This window comes from Vicia villosa, linkage group LG7 (genome assembly GCF_029867415.1).
Source record: "Vicia villosa cultivar HV-30 ecotype Madison, WI linkage group LG7, Vvil1.0, whole genome shotgun sequence".
In the NCBI taxonomy this organism is placed as follows: Eukaryota; Viridiplantae; Streptophyta; class Magnoliopsida; order Fabales; family Fabaceae; genus Vicia; species Vicia villosa.
This window is the reverse complement of record NC_081186.1, coordinates 11443354-11460825: the sequence shown is the minus strand read 5'-3', so window position 1 is coordinate 11460825 and position 17472 is coordinate 11443354. Positions and strand designations below refer to the sequence as shown.

The 17472-nt window shown below is 34.3% G+C and overlaps 1 pseudogene; it reads right to left on the bottom strand.

Moving 5' to 3' along the window:
- Window positions 1-12404, bottom strand: part of LOC131618660 (GRAS family protein RAD1-like) — a 63442-nt pseudogene extending 51038 nt beyond the window's left edge.
- Between the last annotated feature and the right edge of the window lie 5068 nt (window positions 12405-17472).

The following is a 17472-nucleotide window of genomic DNA, read 5'->3' as shown; positions in this document are numbered from 1 at the left end:
TGAGTGTTGTGTCTCTTGATTGAAGCTTTGAAGAAAAATTAAGATTTCTTTGAAGTGTGTCTTCATTCTAATTTTATAATTGTCTGTTTGTTATCACTGCTGTGATTGAGGAGGAGTGAGTAAGAACTCATGTCTAGCACTAGATTGAAATGGCATTGGGTAGGTCTTAAGTGACGAGTTGTAAATAGGGTAGTTTAGCTCTGAATTAATACTGCTTATAGTGGATTTCCTCCCTGGCTTGGTAGCCCCCAGAATAAGTGTTGTTGTACACCGAACTGGGTAAAGAATCGTTTGTGTTCTTTACCATGTTTGTTTACTTTCTGCATAAATTGTATAATCAGTTCTGAAGTGGATGTCATAACATCCAATACGACATCGATCGTGTGTTACTAAAATTTTCAAACGTGAATTGAGATTTTTCCTTTTGATGCTTAACATATAACTTCATTTGCAGCCATGAAGCCGAAAGTAACGTATGGAGTTGTTTGGTAAATAAGATGAAAAGCTTCCAACTTATTCTCCATAGTAATCAAACAAACATCATTAGAAGAACTTGTTGTTAGAACACGCAACATTTATTGCAAAGCAGCTTACGAGGAAGCAACATACAAATTTCCTAAGGCTATAAATAGAAGATCACTTTGAAAAAAATAAGGCTCTTTCTTGATACAATTCACTTACAAGAGCTGCTCCCGAAGATCATATTCTGAATGAAAATATTTTGTTCATTTTATTGAGATTCATATTTCATTGTACTTAAACTTAGTGAAAAATCACCGTTGTGATAAAGCTTGTTAAGAAGCAATCTGAAACACTACTGTTAGAAGTTCTTACTTGTAATTGTTCCTTGAGAGACCAGTTCGGTCATATTTCTCAAGAAGGCTAGGACTAGTTAGTATTAGAGGTGTTAGTCACTTGCAGTTGGCTTGGGCATTGTATTGTTAGTCACACCATTTGGTTGTGCATTTGTAATCAGTTTGGTTATAGTGGATTAAGTCCTCGTTGAGAGAGGCGAAATCACCTTGACGGGTGGACTGGAGTAGTTTGAGTTCAAACAAACCAGGATAAAAATATCGTGTGAATTTCATTTGCGAAAGAAAACCCCTTAATCACCCCCTTATAAGTGTTTTCATACCCTTCAATTGGCATCAGAGCTCTTGGTTCTGGGTGCAAACACTTAACAGTGTCAGTAAAAGATCCAAAAGAAAAACACTATGGCAAATGAGCAAAACAACAGACCTCATGTGTTTGATGGAGAATATTTTGAATACTGGAAAGATAGACTGGAAAGTTTCTTTCAAGGATAATATGCTGACCTATGGGACATTGTGTTAGATGGTTACACACATCTTGTAGATGCTGGTAAAAAGATTAATAGGAAAAACACGAGTGATAAAAAAAGAAAGAGTTCAAAAATCATCACAAGGCTAGAACTATCTTGCTGAATGCTATCTCACATGCAAAATATGAAAAAATCACCAAAAGAGATACTGCACATGATATGTTTGAGTCTCTCAAAATGACTCATAAAGGAAACACTCAAGTCAAAGAGACTAAAGCTCTGGCCCTCATCTAGAAGTACGAGGCATTTAGAATGGAAGAAGATGAGACCATTGAAACCATGTTCTCAAGATTTCAAACTCTAACTGCTGGCTTGAGAGTTTTGAACAAAGGATACACCAGAGCAGATCATGTTAAGAAGATAATCAGAAGTTTACACAGAAGATGGGGACCAATGGTTACTGCGTTCAAAGTTACAAAAAATCTAGATGATGTATCTCTTGAAGAACTTATCAGTGCATTAAGAAGCCACGAGATAGAACTTGATAAAAATGAGCCTCAGATGAAAGGTAAGTCTGTTGCCTTTAAATCTATTAAAAAAATTGAAACTAACACTTTTCAGGATGAAGAGGAAATCTCTAGTGACTCTGCATTAGAAGAAGAAGATAAGTTATCTCTTCTCTCCAGAAGAGTAAATCAATTATGGAAGCATAAACAAAGGAAGTTCATAAACTACAGGAGACTAGAAAATAAAGCAGAATCTTCTGGACATAAGAAGCCTAGCAGAAAAAGCATTATATGATACGAATGTAAAGAACCATGACACTTTAAGAATGACTGTCCTAAGCTGCAGAGAGAAAGGCCAAAGAAAAAAATTGAAAAGAAGAAAAGTCGGATGGCCACATGGGATGATTTAGAATCTTCTGAAGCTGAATCTGACTCAGAAGATGAACATGCCAACTTAGCACTAATGGCTACCATAGGAAATAACTCTGGCTTTGAATCAGAAACTGATGAGGTATTCTCTGAACTTACTAGAGATGAGCTTGTAGAAAGCTTATCAGAACTTCTGGAAAACCATAGTACACTCAGAATCAAATACAAGAAACTTAAAAATAGTTTTGTAGTTGAAACTGAGAAACTTAAAGCAGAAAATTCCGAACTTAAAGAAAGTAATGTTAAACTCATGGAGGAATAAAAAATTCAAAAAACCTCTAATTCAGATACTGCTTCAAGCTCAAAAGATATTCTAAAAGAATATGACTCTGGTTTACAAAAATTTATTGCTAGAAGCATAGACAGAAGCAAAATGGCTTCAATGATATACGGTGTTAGTAGAAACAACATAAAAGGAATTGGTTATGAAACGCCACATGGGAAAGAACCATATCAAACTAAATATCTTGATGATATGATTATTACATATAAACCTTTACACACGCAGTTTGAATTTGGTCACACACATGACATTCAATACACTTCTTATTCTGAAAACTTTCATGCTAGACCTAAGTTCAAACAAAAATTTAGGCATACTAACACAAAATGACCCAAAAAGATGTGGGTACCTAAGAAGAAAATAATATATGTTACAGATTTCCTTAGCAGCACAGTTGAAACACCAATCATGATACCTAGACTCTGGATGCTCGCGACACATGAGGGGAAGAAAGTATATGTTCTAAAGCCTGGAGCTTAAATCTGGTGGAGACGTTAGATTTGGAGGAAATAAGAAAGAAAATATTATCGGTTCTAGAACTATGGGTAACAGTAACTCTCCCTCAATAACTAATGTTGTGTTAATAGAAGGATTAGCACATAACTTGTTGTCCATAAGTCAATTAAGTGACAACGGCTATGACATAATCTTTAATAAAAAATCCTGTAAAGCTGTAAGTTAGAAAGATGGATCAATCCTATTTACTGGAAAGAGAAAGAACAACATTTATAAAATTGATCTTTCAAAAAGTAACTTGTCTTCTGTTTGTTAACGATGAGAAATGGGTCTGGCACAGAAGATTGGGACATGTTAGCATGAGGAGAATATCTAAGCTTAACAAAATTAATTTGGTTAGAGGACTTCCCAATCTGAAGTTCAACTCAGAAGCTCTATGTGAAGCATGTCAGAATAGAAATTTTTCAAAACCCTCTTTTAAATCATAAAATGTTGTCTCTTCCTCTAGGCCATTAGAACTTCTGCATATTGATTTGTTTGGTCCAGTGAAAACTGCATCAATAAGAGGCAAGTAGTATGGATTGGTAATTGTTGATGACTATAGCAGATGGACATGGGTTAAGTTCCTAAAACACAAGGATGAGTCACATTTCGTGTTTGTTGATTTCTGTAACCAAGTTCAAAATGAAAAAGTTTAGAATCATAAAGGTTAGAAGTGATCATGGTGGAGTATTCGAGAATAATCTCTCTGAAAAATTCTTTAGAGAAAATGACATTTCTCATGATTTCTCTTGTCCTAGTAGTCCTCAACAAAATGGAGTTGTAGAACGAAAGAATAGAACATTGCAAGAATTGGGTAGAACCATGATTAACGAAACCAATATGGCTAAACAATTCTGGGCAGAAGTAGTGAACACTGTAACACCCCTTTTATACCCAAAAATAAATAAACACGTAATCAGAGAATAAGCATGCATATAATTCAAAAGAGCATCACATCGACGTTTTCAAAAACTAAAAGCTTTTAAAAAATGACAGCATTTATCCACAATATACAATACACCTGGTCATTCCAAATAACATCTAAACATTTAATTACACTTCATACAGAATATGCATTCACAGTGGAAAGTACTTAAAATACTCATGTATTTCATAAAATGATTCATGTCCCATACCATGATCATAACTTAATAACACTCTTAATATAAAATAAACCATAATCATAATATTTGGCTTAAAGCCTCTCAAACAACAAGTAGCCAAATAAACAGGCCCATAAGTTGTAACATAATACATAACCAAATAGAAACATGAGTTCAACACGCCTAGTCTACCCAGTGTTGCATGACCAGAGCATTGACTCGCTACTTAATCATCAAACAAACTCGGAAGATCTCCGACTAAATCTCGTACGAACTACTAATCTCCAGAACCTACATGTTGCCAAACGAGGGAAACATTAAAACAGAAGGGTGAGAATACGAATCATTATGAAGAAATTATAATAAGATACAATGATTCAATCAACAGTTATAGGAATTCATCACACTTATATAGCCATGTAAATAATACTAACCAACATTTATTTCACATGTTACAAGCATACATCAAAACTCAAGGAGTATAATATTAAATTCCAATACTATATTCCCAAATAATATACATAACTATAGTTATCACATACTCATATATTTGACCAAGTCATGTGTCCAAACATCACCAAATCCAATTATCACATCTCATGTACACATAACAATCACATAAATGCATATACTCAAACATCACATAACCTCAATGTGACTCAATGTAAAACATGTGACTCAATGCATGTGGTACCCAATGTGAACCCAAAGTTCCACCTCTTCCGATTCATATAGAATCTAGCCACGATTTAGATCCAGACAAGATCGAATACACCAAATATAAACATATAGTTTACCGTTTTTCAAATTCACTATAGAATCCAAGCCGCTTCCGATCCGGACAAGATCAAAGCCACTACACATGTTTTCAATTAAGGATCAACGTAATCTACGTTTATTTTCATTCAAGGATCACCGTCCAATACCACGTGAACCTACATTTTCACCGCTTCCACAATAAAGCCGACTATGCCATGAATGAATGTACAATTACCAACCAATTATGCAATTAAGATCATCTTCCAATTAGTCAATTACGATTCACAAAATCCAATTTACACTAGTATCCATACTATCTGGTGTCAATTCACATTTACCACATATATATGAATATACACATTATCAAAACAACATCATTGGCATAGCAATATATTATTCTCAACATAAATATTCGAGCCAAAAACATAATTACGGACAAATTCTCTAAATACCTTAATTTACCGATAAACCGAATAAGTTATCCAAGTCCAAACATAATATGATTAAATAGACTCATCGGAATTAATTCAATTATTAGTTTAACCAATTACTATCAAACTATATTAATTTAATTCACTTCTATTTCTATTCCATTTCCACTTTCTAGCATTCTGTTGCTCAAGACCATTTTTATTGAAAAGAATATCGCACTAGCTTTCTAACACTTCGAACGGAGACTCAAACGGAGTTACAGTTCAAAAGATATGAACTGTTAAAGTTTCAACGAAAAAACAAACACCGACATCATACACTAACAACCCTAAACATGTCAAAATTACGCAAAACAAACAAAAGTATGACTCTTAATAACTCAAAACAACTCTGACAACTTATTTTCAACTCTAACAACTTTATTGACAACCATAACAACTCTATTGACAATTCTATTAAATTTTTATAATTTATTTATAAAGAATATTTAAATAAAACACAATTTTGGTCGGTTCGTAAAATATCAAAATTTCAACAAAATAACACTACCTTGTTAATCTACTAATTAAACTTAGGTACCACGTAAATTTTTATCAAATTCTGAACAACTAATTATACCGTTAATTTCCACTATTCTGTCAAACGACATTGTTTAAATTGTATATGCACCTGTTACTCAATGACGCACTACAAGAATTTTTTTATACATGTTACATATATGTATCACAATGCACCAGAATATAATATTTTTATACTATTTTATTTCTCATTCAAAGAACAATTAATTAATAATCAAGTGATATAGGAAAGTGATATTGTGTATCAAACATAATAATAAAACAAGTGGATCCGATACTGTGTAATGAAATATAATATCTAGTTTCCTCTTCTCTCTAATACTCTACAGTAAAGAACAAAAATAGTATAGTGCCTATTTTCTTTTCCTTCAATATATCAATTCTAACACAATTATTCACCACAAATCAAAGATTATTCATCAAAACCTAACAATTTCAAAACCATAAAAATTAGGGGCTAAACATGTTTCTACCCATTAACCCAATTATACTAACCCATAATAATAAGGATTCTCCCCTTACCTCTTCAATTTCTCCTTCAAACCCTAGGTGCTTCTTTGTTGTTCTTCCCATTTTCCTCTTTTCTTTCTCTACTTCCTCTGCCTCTTATCCGTGAAAATGAAAAGGAAAGTGTAGAAACTATGATACACTCTCACTCTCCACCCTTACTAACATACCTAATAGGCCTAAATATAACACCCCCTATTTACTCCTAAAATCAATAAATAAGCCCAATATAATATATACTATTTATTATCTCTATTTTATTTCACTAAATTAAATAACACCAATAATTAAATAGACACAAATATACACACCAAATTAATTAATATAATCAACTATTATCTCAATTAACCAATTAAACATTATTAACACCAATGCACACATAATCAATTAATCAAATTAATTATTCTATCACATAACAATTAGATAAATAATCAACACACCAATAATCAATTAAATAATAAATAGTATAATAAAATAAATACTAATAAAATTGGGCTGTTACAAACACAACGTGTTATATTCAAAATAGAATCTCTATAAGACCTATTCTTGAAAAGACTCCTTATGAATTGTGGAAGAATAGAAAACCCAACATTTCATATTTCTATCCTTTTGGATGTACTTGTTATATACTAAACACTAAAGAACAAATGAACAAGTTTGATTCTAAAGGACAAAATTGCTTGCTTCTTGGATACTCTGAACGTTCAAAAGGTTATAGAGTATACAATACATAAACTCTGATTGTTGAAGAATCAATCAATGTTAGATTTGATGATAAACTTGGCCATAAAAATCCAAAGCAAGTTGAAAATTTTGCAGATATAAAATTCAACTCACAAACTCTGAAGACTTAGAAGCAAAAGACAATTCAAAAGATCCTCAAATTACAACATATATGGAGAACTTGAGAATTTCTGAAGAAACATCTCAGAAAATATCTTCTAGACTCACCTCAAAACATCCATAAGATTTTATACTTGGAAAGAAAGATGACCCCATCAGAATTAGATCATTTCTCATAAACAACAAAGAATCACTAGTTGGATTAGTTTCTATGGTGGAACCAACTTCTTTAGATGAAGCTCTTCAAGATACTGATTGGATTATTGCTATGCAAGAATAACTAAATCAGTTTACTAGAAATGATGTATGGGATCTAGTTCTAAGACCTGATGGATTCAATATCATTGGAATAAAGTAGGTATTCAGAAACAAATTGAATGAGCAAGGAGAAGTTGTCAGAAACAAAACACGATTGGTTACACAAGGATATAGTCAGCAATAAGGTATTGACTATAATGAAACTTTTTCCCCAGTCGCCAGGTTAGAATATATTAGATTATTAATTTCCTTTGCTGCTCATAATAACATCACATTGTATCAAATGGATGTTAAGAGTGCATTTTTAAATGACTACATAGAAGAAGAAGTTTATGTCCATCAACCTCCTGGTTTTGAAGATTCAAAATATCACCAACATGTTTTTAAACTTAAGAAATCTTTATATGGTCTGAAACAAGCTCCCAGAGCTTGGTATGAACGATTAAGTTCATTTCTTCTAGATAAAGATTTTACCAGAGGAAAAGTGGACACAACTTTATTTCGTAAGACATTTAAAAATGATATTTTAATTTTTCAAATATATGTGGATGATATTATATTTGGAACTTCTAATGTTTCTCTTGGAAAAGAATTTGCTAAGTTCATGCAAGCAGAATTTGAGATGAGTATGGTGGGAGAACTTAAATTCTTTATGGGAATTCAAATTAATCAAACTTATGAAGGAACTTATATACATAAAACAAATTATGTCAAAGAACTTCTGAAGAAATTCCATTTATCGGAAAGTAAAGAAGCTACAACTCCCATGCATCCTACATGCCTTCTGGGAAAAGATGAGGTAAGTAAGATAGTAGACCAGAAACTCTACAGAGGTATGATTCGATCTCTACTTTATCTAACTGCATCTAGATTAGATATTCTGTTTAGTGTATGTTTATGTGCAAGATTCTAATCAAATCCTAGAGAATCTCACTTGACAGCTGTCACGAGAATTCGGAGGTATTTGAAAGGTACTAATAATGTTGGATTGCTTTACAGAAGATCCAAAAATTTCAACTTAGTTGGATATTGTGATGCTGATTTTGCTGGAGACATAGTGGAACGTAAAAACACTTCTGGAAGCTGTCAGTTTGTGGGAAAGAATCTGATTTCCTGGTATAGCAAAAAGCAAGCTACAATTGCACTATCAACTACAGAAGCAGAATATGTAGCTGCTGCAGGCTGTAGCACTCAGATGTTATAGATGAAAAGTCAACTAGAAGATTATGACATCTATGAGCGTAAGATTCCTATTTTCCATGATAATACTTCAGCTATTTGTCTTTCATAAAATCCTATTTTGCATTTTAAAGCTAAGCATATAGAAATTAAATATCACTTCATTAGAGACTATATTCAGAAAGGTATACTCAGTTTAAATTTCATTGATACAAATTATCAATGGACTGATATCTTCACTATACCTCTTTCTGAAGATAGATTCGAATTCATACTGAAAAATATTAGTATGAATGTTTGTCTAGAATGAAGTCATGTTAAATATCTAAAATGCCTTTAGAACATTCTTTTGCCTAAAATGAATTATCTGATTCTTAACCCTTCAAAAGTTAGAAGTAAAACCATTTAGAAACACCATACCTACTTAGCTCAGAAGATCATTTTCTAATATGGTTCAGAAGTTCATTACATAAAACCGTTGTATCACGCTAACCCTAGGAGTTGAACACGTGTTCACATTTTCGAAAGGTCATGCGTGCAAGCTATTAAGGCACGAGTTCTTGGTAACTGTTGTATTAAATTTTTACGTTTCCCCTAATATCATTAATCATGATGTTCTATCCTTTACATTTTTCAATATTTTCTCATCATTTTACTAAGCATGCAAATTCCTACATTAATTTCATCCGGTTATACGTTTGCATTCCTCTTTCCTTCATTCATATATATATATATATATATATATATATATATATATATTCACATCCATTGTCAATTCTTATCACTTCCCTAAACCTAATCTCTATTTGTTATTCTCTAAAAACAATTTCCCTCATGGCCTCCCAAACACCCCTCACTTTCCTTAAAGAGAAATTTCTCTGGCTGTCAGAAAGCAATGAACGCTACATTGCTTGCTTTAGAAAACAAGGATGGGAAAATTATTTCATCCTCCTTCTTAGTCCAATCTTCACCAATCTGGTGAAAGAGTTCTGGACTCATGCTTCTATCAGTGATGACAATCTAAGCATAAATTCGACCATTCATGGGATTCCCTTCACCCCAACTGAAGCATACATTGCTGCAACCATCGGTTGTCCCTCCAACCCAAATGCAGCATGTCTAACATACTTTGATGACTCAAATGCTTTCGTCGTTCCAAATGACTTAAGCAAAAATGCTTGTCGAGTCCTTAACAATCCATTCTTTCTTTCTCTAACAAAACGAGTCTTCTTTCAACTTGTTCTCCTTAACTTGTTGCCTCGAGGAAACTTTCACAAGACCTTGCATTCTAGAGATCATTTTCTCATCCACCGCCTTGAAAAAGGATGACCAATAAACCTTTCTGCCATCATTTTCAGTCATTTGAGAGAATCTCTCTTGGCTTTCAAATTCATTCAGAACTTCTACATCCCCTACGGCCGAGTCCTATCAGCTCTATTCGAGTCTGCAGGAGTTGTGAAAATCCTTCGCAATGCAGACTTTCCAAAAGCGACGAAGTTCTGTTTGCTGAGCCCTGTGAAGATTTTTCCTTCACTTGTGAAGACTTTCCAAACAGCGATGAAGTTTCTGTTTGTTGTTATTGGTGCATGTAATTTTTTATCATTAATGAAAATTTCCTAGTTTATGCTTTTTTTCTTTATTATTGATATTAAAGGGATAACGTAGAACATTTTGATATCATAATAGCTTACCTGAACTCAAAACCTCAAACACTTTTACTTAAAATAATCGTGTTTTCATTAAGTAAGAACAGGGATAATCTGGAAAAGTAGTATCAGATTAATATTAATACGCTTTTTGAATTATGACAAAAAGGGGGAGAGAATATAGTGAAATTTTGACTTGATAAAATTAAAAGTTAAGAGACTAAGTCTCAGACATTTCTAACAAGTGTACAAAGAATTTTACTTCTTTATGAAAGTTGCAGGAAAATCATATTCTAAAAGAAAATCTGATAGATCTTTTAAAGAAGCGCTTTAAAAATAAAAAAGTTAATCTTCTGAAGAAATACGCTGGAGAAGAAAAGATACTCAAGGAAGTTATCCTTTAAATTTTTTCTCTAAGTATTTATTTCAGGGGGAGATTGTCTTTCTTATATACAAAATTTCTGACCATGACTTAAATGTTTTGTCATCATTTAAAAGGGAGAGATTATTAGAACATAGTTTGGTTTTAGTCATACCTTAATGTTTTGATGATAACAATTAAATAAATTTTGTATAAGTAAATATGGTACTCTAATTATATGTTTTCAGAAGAAGTTCTAATTCAAGTACCAACAAAACGTGGAGTTTATGCAAAGCTCATGCTGAAGTTCTAATACTTCTGAATGCACCAACCATTGTAGACAAATTCTGATAGAAGTTATATTCAAAAAGTCAAGACAAAAGTTTGTGAAGAAAAAAAAAAGAAAAAGAAAATCAAAATGCAAAGTTCTGATACAAGCTAAAATACCATTGGAGACATAATGATTAAAAGACGGCTGAAGCAATTTTAAGGAACAAATTTCAAGAAGCTTGGAAAGCTCAATTAACCAACACGACACACAACATTTATTGCAAAGCAGCTTATGAGGAAGCAACGTACATATTTCCTAAGGCTATAAATAGAAGATCACTTTGAAAAAAATAAGGCTCTTTCTTGATACAATTCACTTACAAGAGCTGCTCCCGAAGATCATATTCTGAATGAAAATATTTTGTTCATTTTATTGAGATTCATATTTCATTGTAGTTAAACTTAGTGAAAAATCACTGTTGTGATAAAGCTTGTTAAGAAGCAATCTGAAACACTACTATTTGAAGTTCTTACTTGTAATTGTTCCTTGAGAGATCAGTTCGGTCAGATTTCTCAAGAGGGCTAGAACTAGTTAGTCTTAGAGGTGTTAGTCACTTGCAGTTGGCTTTTGCATTGTATTGTTAGTCACGCCAGTTGGTTGTGCATTTGTAATCAGTTTGGTTATAGTGCTTTAAGTTCTCGTTGAGAGAGGAGAAATCACCTTGACGGGTGGACTGGAATAGTTTGAGTTCAAATGAACCAGGATAAAAATATCGTGTGAAATTCATTTGCGAAAGAAAACCCCTTATTCAACCCCCTTCTAAGTGTTTTCATACCCTTCACTTGTTAGTGTAGTATTTGAAAATTCATTATAAGGATAAAGTGATAACCTACACTTCAATCCTTTGGCAAAAAATTAAGACACTCTTTGCAACTAATCTCCTGATGGATTTTCCAGAGACAGAATCTTACTAAGTAACACAATTGCTTGATGGTTGTCTCTGAAACCAACTGCTCAACACAATCCAGTAACAGATGGACCAAGTGAAGACCTTGGTCCATTTGAAAACTGATTCGTTCTTCACAGGGTACACATACACACTTTTGAATAATGAGATATGTGATTGTTGTTGGAACATATCCAATAACATAATTCACCTCCATGGAGTATGCATTAATATTATCTTCTTCATTGACTACAAAATGATCAAAACTTTGATGATGATTCTTCTCTTAAGGCTCATTATCTTCATACTGATCCATGTTAATGAAGCTATCAACAAAGTGATCAAGTTTTGAAGAAGCTAATAGACAATAAGTGGCGGTGGCATCAAAAGTACACAATTCATTATCATCAAGTACTATATCTTGTTCCCTTCTTGCATGACAAAACCTTCTAACGGGGAAAAAATGATTGACACTTTGATTCATACAGAAAGAAAGCCACATGTTGAAGTCTTGTTCCATTGATATTTGAAGAAAAAGAATGGAATGTAGTTCCTCTATTTAACTCAATTTGAATAATACAAAATGAATACTCAACATTGGTATTATTAAAGAATAACACATAGATTCCCTTTACTTAGAGAAAAAACAATATTTTACAATTTAATAATACACACAACATTGAAAGTCCAATCATATGATATGTATCTGTGAGGGCAAGGTTGCGTTTTAAGTGATGTCAAAACTTGCAAATTCAAGTATGGATGTGTCTCAAACAACAGGATAAAGTAGGAAGCATTAAGAATCTCAAAATTGGTATTTTTGGGTGTTCAAGAGGTACAGGTCGACCTACACGGGGCTCAGGTCGACCCACATGCTCAAGAATTGATGATTTTGTTAGACGATAAGGTGGATCTAGAGGGAGGAGTTTAATAGATCCCTTGTTTTCAAAAGCAATTTGAATTTTAAAACTTTAGTGCCCCTGAAAGAAAAATATCGTCTAGAACGACCTTAGTTATTGGAAGTCGGATATACGTAAACCAATGAAAAAACAATGAAGTTGAACTTAGCTCTTGACGAAATTATCAACTGGTTACGCAACACAATACTAGTTATTACTCACAATTAACCGTTAGTTAGAAATAGTGGCAATGATTTGTGTTGGGTATTTTGTCAAACACTTGGTGAGCGAATATTCACCCACTTTCAACACTATAAATACACAACTATTGCCACACATAAAATGAAAGTAAATTGCGATAACGAAAAAGAATAAGAGATTTGTTTAGGAAGTTCCCCTTGTCATCCTCGCGTAGGGTACGTCTGCCCCTAATTCCAAATAGAATTAGGATAAATTGTATAGAGTACAAATTATTCACAAGAGAAGAAGTTACCAATCACCAGCTACAATTATGCAGTAAAATTGAAATTAAAATCTTCTCTCCCCTTGATTCAAGATGAACCAAGTGATTGCCAACAATCTTTATTGAACCTCCGGTTGTAGCTACCTTGTTCAAAATCCAAATTGATTCTCAAACCCCCTTCTCGGCTAATTCAATCTCAAGACTTCGACCCCGATTCTTCCTTCCTTATCCTCCGGTTGTTGCTAGCTTGTTGAGCGAATTACCTATCCTTTAAACCCTTAAGTACGACTGAATATTTGTGAAGCGAAGCAATCGTCAAAAACCCCCAAATCACACTTGATCTTGGAGGACAAAAACCTAACATTTTATTCAAGAAAAACCCACAAACTCACAACTCGAACAAGAACCGAATCTACCGTCGAACCTTATCAACTCATGTTCCTCACCTTGATTGATAAAGATTATTATGTGTGACCATCAATCGATGAGTGAAAGGTTAAAGATGATGAGAGATTTGTGTTTATTTTCACTTTTTTGTTATGTTATGAAATAACCAAAATGAATCATTTATATGTCATGTGGAGCTAAAGCAATAAAAAACAGCAAAAAAACCACTTTTTACAGCGACAGGTGGGCCTGAGCAACTAAGAGAGTCGACCTGAGCAAACCTGAGGCTTCAGCAGAGAAAGAGAAACCTGTTATGCGTCGACCTAAGCATTGTATGCGTCGACCTGAGCAAACTCGAGATCTACTCAAAAATCCTTGCGTTGACCTAAATAGGGCCACGCGTCGATGCATGTTGTCCCAACAAAGATACTAGGATGAGTCGATCTAAGGGTCAACATGTGCAAACCCGGGACTCTCCCAAATTTCCATGTTGTGGTGTCGTTTTTTTACCTCCCCGTTTCACTTGGGAGGACGGCACGCCGGACCCTTCACGCGAAATTTGGAAGGAGAAAGGCGCCCTTGTGGGATGAATTTTATTCCAGTTCTTCCTATGATAACACACGAACTTTTTAATTATCCTACGAGGAGAAAGGGGAAAAAAATCTCAAATAAACCCTAGGAGTTTTCTAGGTGTGGGGATTTCACCTAATCAGATGTTCTGGAGTCCGGTAGGTCGGTTATACATAGGAAAGGTTTTAAGCACCCCACATATTCGTAGTACTCTACGGGAACCTTCTTTGTGTGTATGTGTTTGTGTTTGCTAATTGATTGGGAAAGTTTCTCCTTTGTGTTAGGAGAGAGAATTGAATTGAAAGACAGATGAACTGTCTGTTTTTGGTTTTTTGATTAGCTCGCTGAGATTCCTTGTGAATCTCATGCCTACATATCCCTAATGGAAGTTAGAGCTTTTTGTAGTTCGGGGAACTAATTAGGGAAATGAATTTTTTTGGGTGCCTTGCTTGAAGCTCGAATTAAATCTTTGTTTACAGTAAAGAGACATGAAGTCATCTTTATAGAGAGGAATTCCTACTATTCCACCGCAAACATTTAAAGTGACAGAAAAGATGGGTTTGTTTCATAAGAGAGGGACCTTACTTGGTTGTGTGCAAGTATGCCAGTCGCGTGTCTCTTGAATGAAAGAAAGATTCTGAACCAGTTTAGGGAAAGGGAACAAGTCTGGGTGTGTGTTCCTCAGAGCATGCCTTTCAGAGTCCTAAATGGGAGAATGTTTGAAATTGAAATTGAAATGTTTGTTTGTTTGTTTGAATGTGGTGAAATAGGAGAAAGATCTCTCTATAGAGATAAACCATGTTTATCTATTGTACGAAAGATTTGAATTTGTCTGGCTTGTATGAGGCCCAAGCTTGAGGATTTTTGATTGATTCTGGGAGATGACTCCACTGGTATTGACTTTGACTAAAGGAATTTTTTGTTCTGTGTGAAGCCCAGAATTGTGGCTAACTCTAGCTAGGGAGACATTATTTTCTGCCTTGTACAAAGCCCAAGGTTGTGGCTGACTACTGAGGTAACAGAGTCTGGAGACTATGGATGACTCTATTTTATGCCTTGTATAAAGCCCAAGGTTGTGGCTGATTCAGTGGAGAAATGATCCTAAAGGTTAGGAATCTTTTGACACATGAAATGATGTTTATCTGCTTTGTACAAAGCCCAAGGTTGTGGCTACTTGATGGGGAAGGACTCACTGTGGAGATTCTATTATCTGCCTTGTACAAAGCCCAAGATTGTGGCTAACTCTTCTGAGGGTTACTCTGTTGTTTAGAGGTTAAAGGTTGACCCTTCTGGGGACTGTGCTCTTATTAAGCAGGGATTGATGAATGAAAAACCCAGATTTAAAGGTTGACCTTATTGGGGAGTTTTAGAGGTTTTGAATAATGGATGATTTTGGAAACTAACCCTTTCCAAGGGATTTGACTTTGAAATACTGATTTTATGGAAGCTTACCCATTCCTTGGAATTTTGACTTTTAAGGAATTGTTGGAAACTAATCATTTCCAGGGAATTTGGATTTAAAAGGAATGATTTTATACTTCTTGTTTAAAGCCAGAGATTAAGGATGACTTGGCTGAGGAAATTCCAAATGTGGAACCTAGACTCTATTAAAGAGAAGACTTACTGGAGATTGAAAAATAAAGGTGACATAGACTGTCCATGTCTCTCATTCCAAAAGGTGAACTCAATATTGAGATTGAGACATTCTTGGCTTATGTGAAGTCTGGTTTGAAGAATAGAAGAATCTCACCAGGGTAGGCTAAAAGGTTATAAAAGACCCGTTCCTATGTGTAATACGGTTAACTGACTTTATCGAAATGTCGCAGTTAAGCATGAGTCGCCACCGACTTTTATTTTATCCAAATTAAATCAGAAAGGCTAAAAGAACAGGAAAAACCTTTTAAATAAAAAACTGAGTTCGAGGGGTAGTTATGCAAAGGGAAGGTGTAAGGCACCCTTTGCATCCATGGTTTTCCATGGGCTCTTAATTGCTTTGATCTTTGTTTTCAGAAATGTAGAAGAAAAAGAATATGGACTTTAGCTCGTAAATGAGCGTAGCCATTTTGAAGGATTATGAGAAAGAATATGAAAAAAAGTTTTAGAGCAAGGCAAAGCAATTAGGGGCAATTACCTTATAGTTTGAAAAAGAAGTTCTTTTAGCCTTTCAGGATGAAATGGTTTATCCTTGCCATAAGAGGGCAGGAAGCCTTTCATTTGGAGGTTGAAGGGTCATCAAGAGTTCGTTCGCCATAAGACTGTCCCATGCCATAGAGAGGCAGGTAGTCTAAGGGATGAACCAGAACAGCCTTTCGTAGGCAGCCAGAGGATACCTCAGCCTTTTCGTAGGCAACTTCCGAGGGTCGAGATCATGTTTAGTGTATCGAAGGCAGCATCATTAGGGACCCATGATCTTAATCGAGGCAACATAGCTGAGGTATCCTCGTGTTCGAGGGACATGGCTATTCTGCAAAAAACACAAGGCAACAGGCAACAAGGCAACAGGCAACAGGCAACAGAGAGGTTACCCCTAAAGCGTGCGTGGGTGCAACAATCACGTGATCAGATTCAGATATTTATCTTCTAATTAGGTGATTCTAATTGAATTAACAAGTTGCACTCCCTAGGGTTACTAACCACAACAATTAATATTAACAATTATAGGGAAGGGAAAGTGAAACCAGCGGGGGGAAGGGAAATTGAAACCAGCGGGATAATAATATTATAGATCTAACACAAGTAATAATCAAGACCAGGGTTTAGGGTTACCGATACTCAAAGCTTTGACAATTGGCACACCCTGAAAAAAGTAGAAAAAATTGAAAGCAAAATATATGTGAGTGCATTATCAGTTCAGCCATAGATATGGTTAACCCTAATCAATAAAAGTAAAGATACAAGAAAAGGGTAAAGACACTTAGCTTCGATTGACGAAGGTTGATGGGCAAAGATTTGCCTTGAGCCTTAAGCAGTGACCCTAACCATTAGAGAATTGGCAAAGAATAAAAGGAAAAAGTAAGTGTAGGTGGAGTTCACGGACGGGGGTAATCAAACCCTAATTAATTAAAAGTCAAATATATATATATATATATATATATATATATATATATATATATATATATATATATATATATATATAAATAGTAAGGATTAGAACTTAGCTTTTATTTTGACGTGGCGCGTAATCGGAGTGCATTTGAAAATAACCCTGAAGAGACACAGAAAAAGAAATATATTTTAGTGTAGGGCAAATTCTCGTAAACCCTGATTAG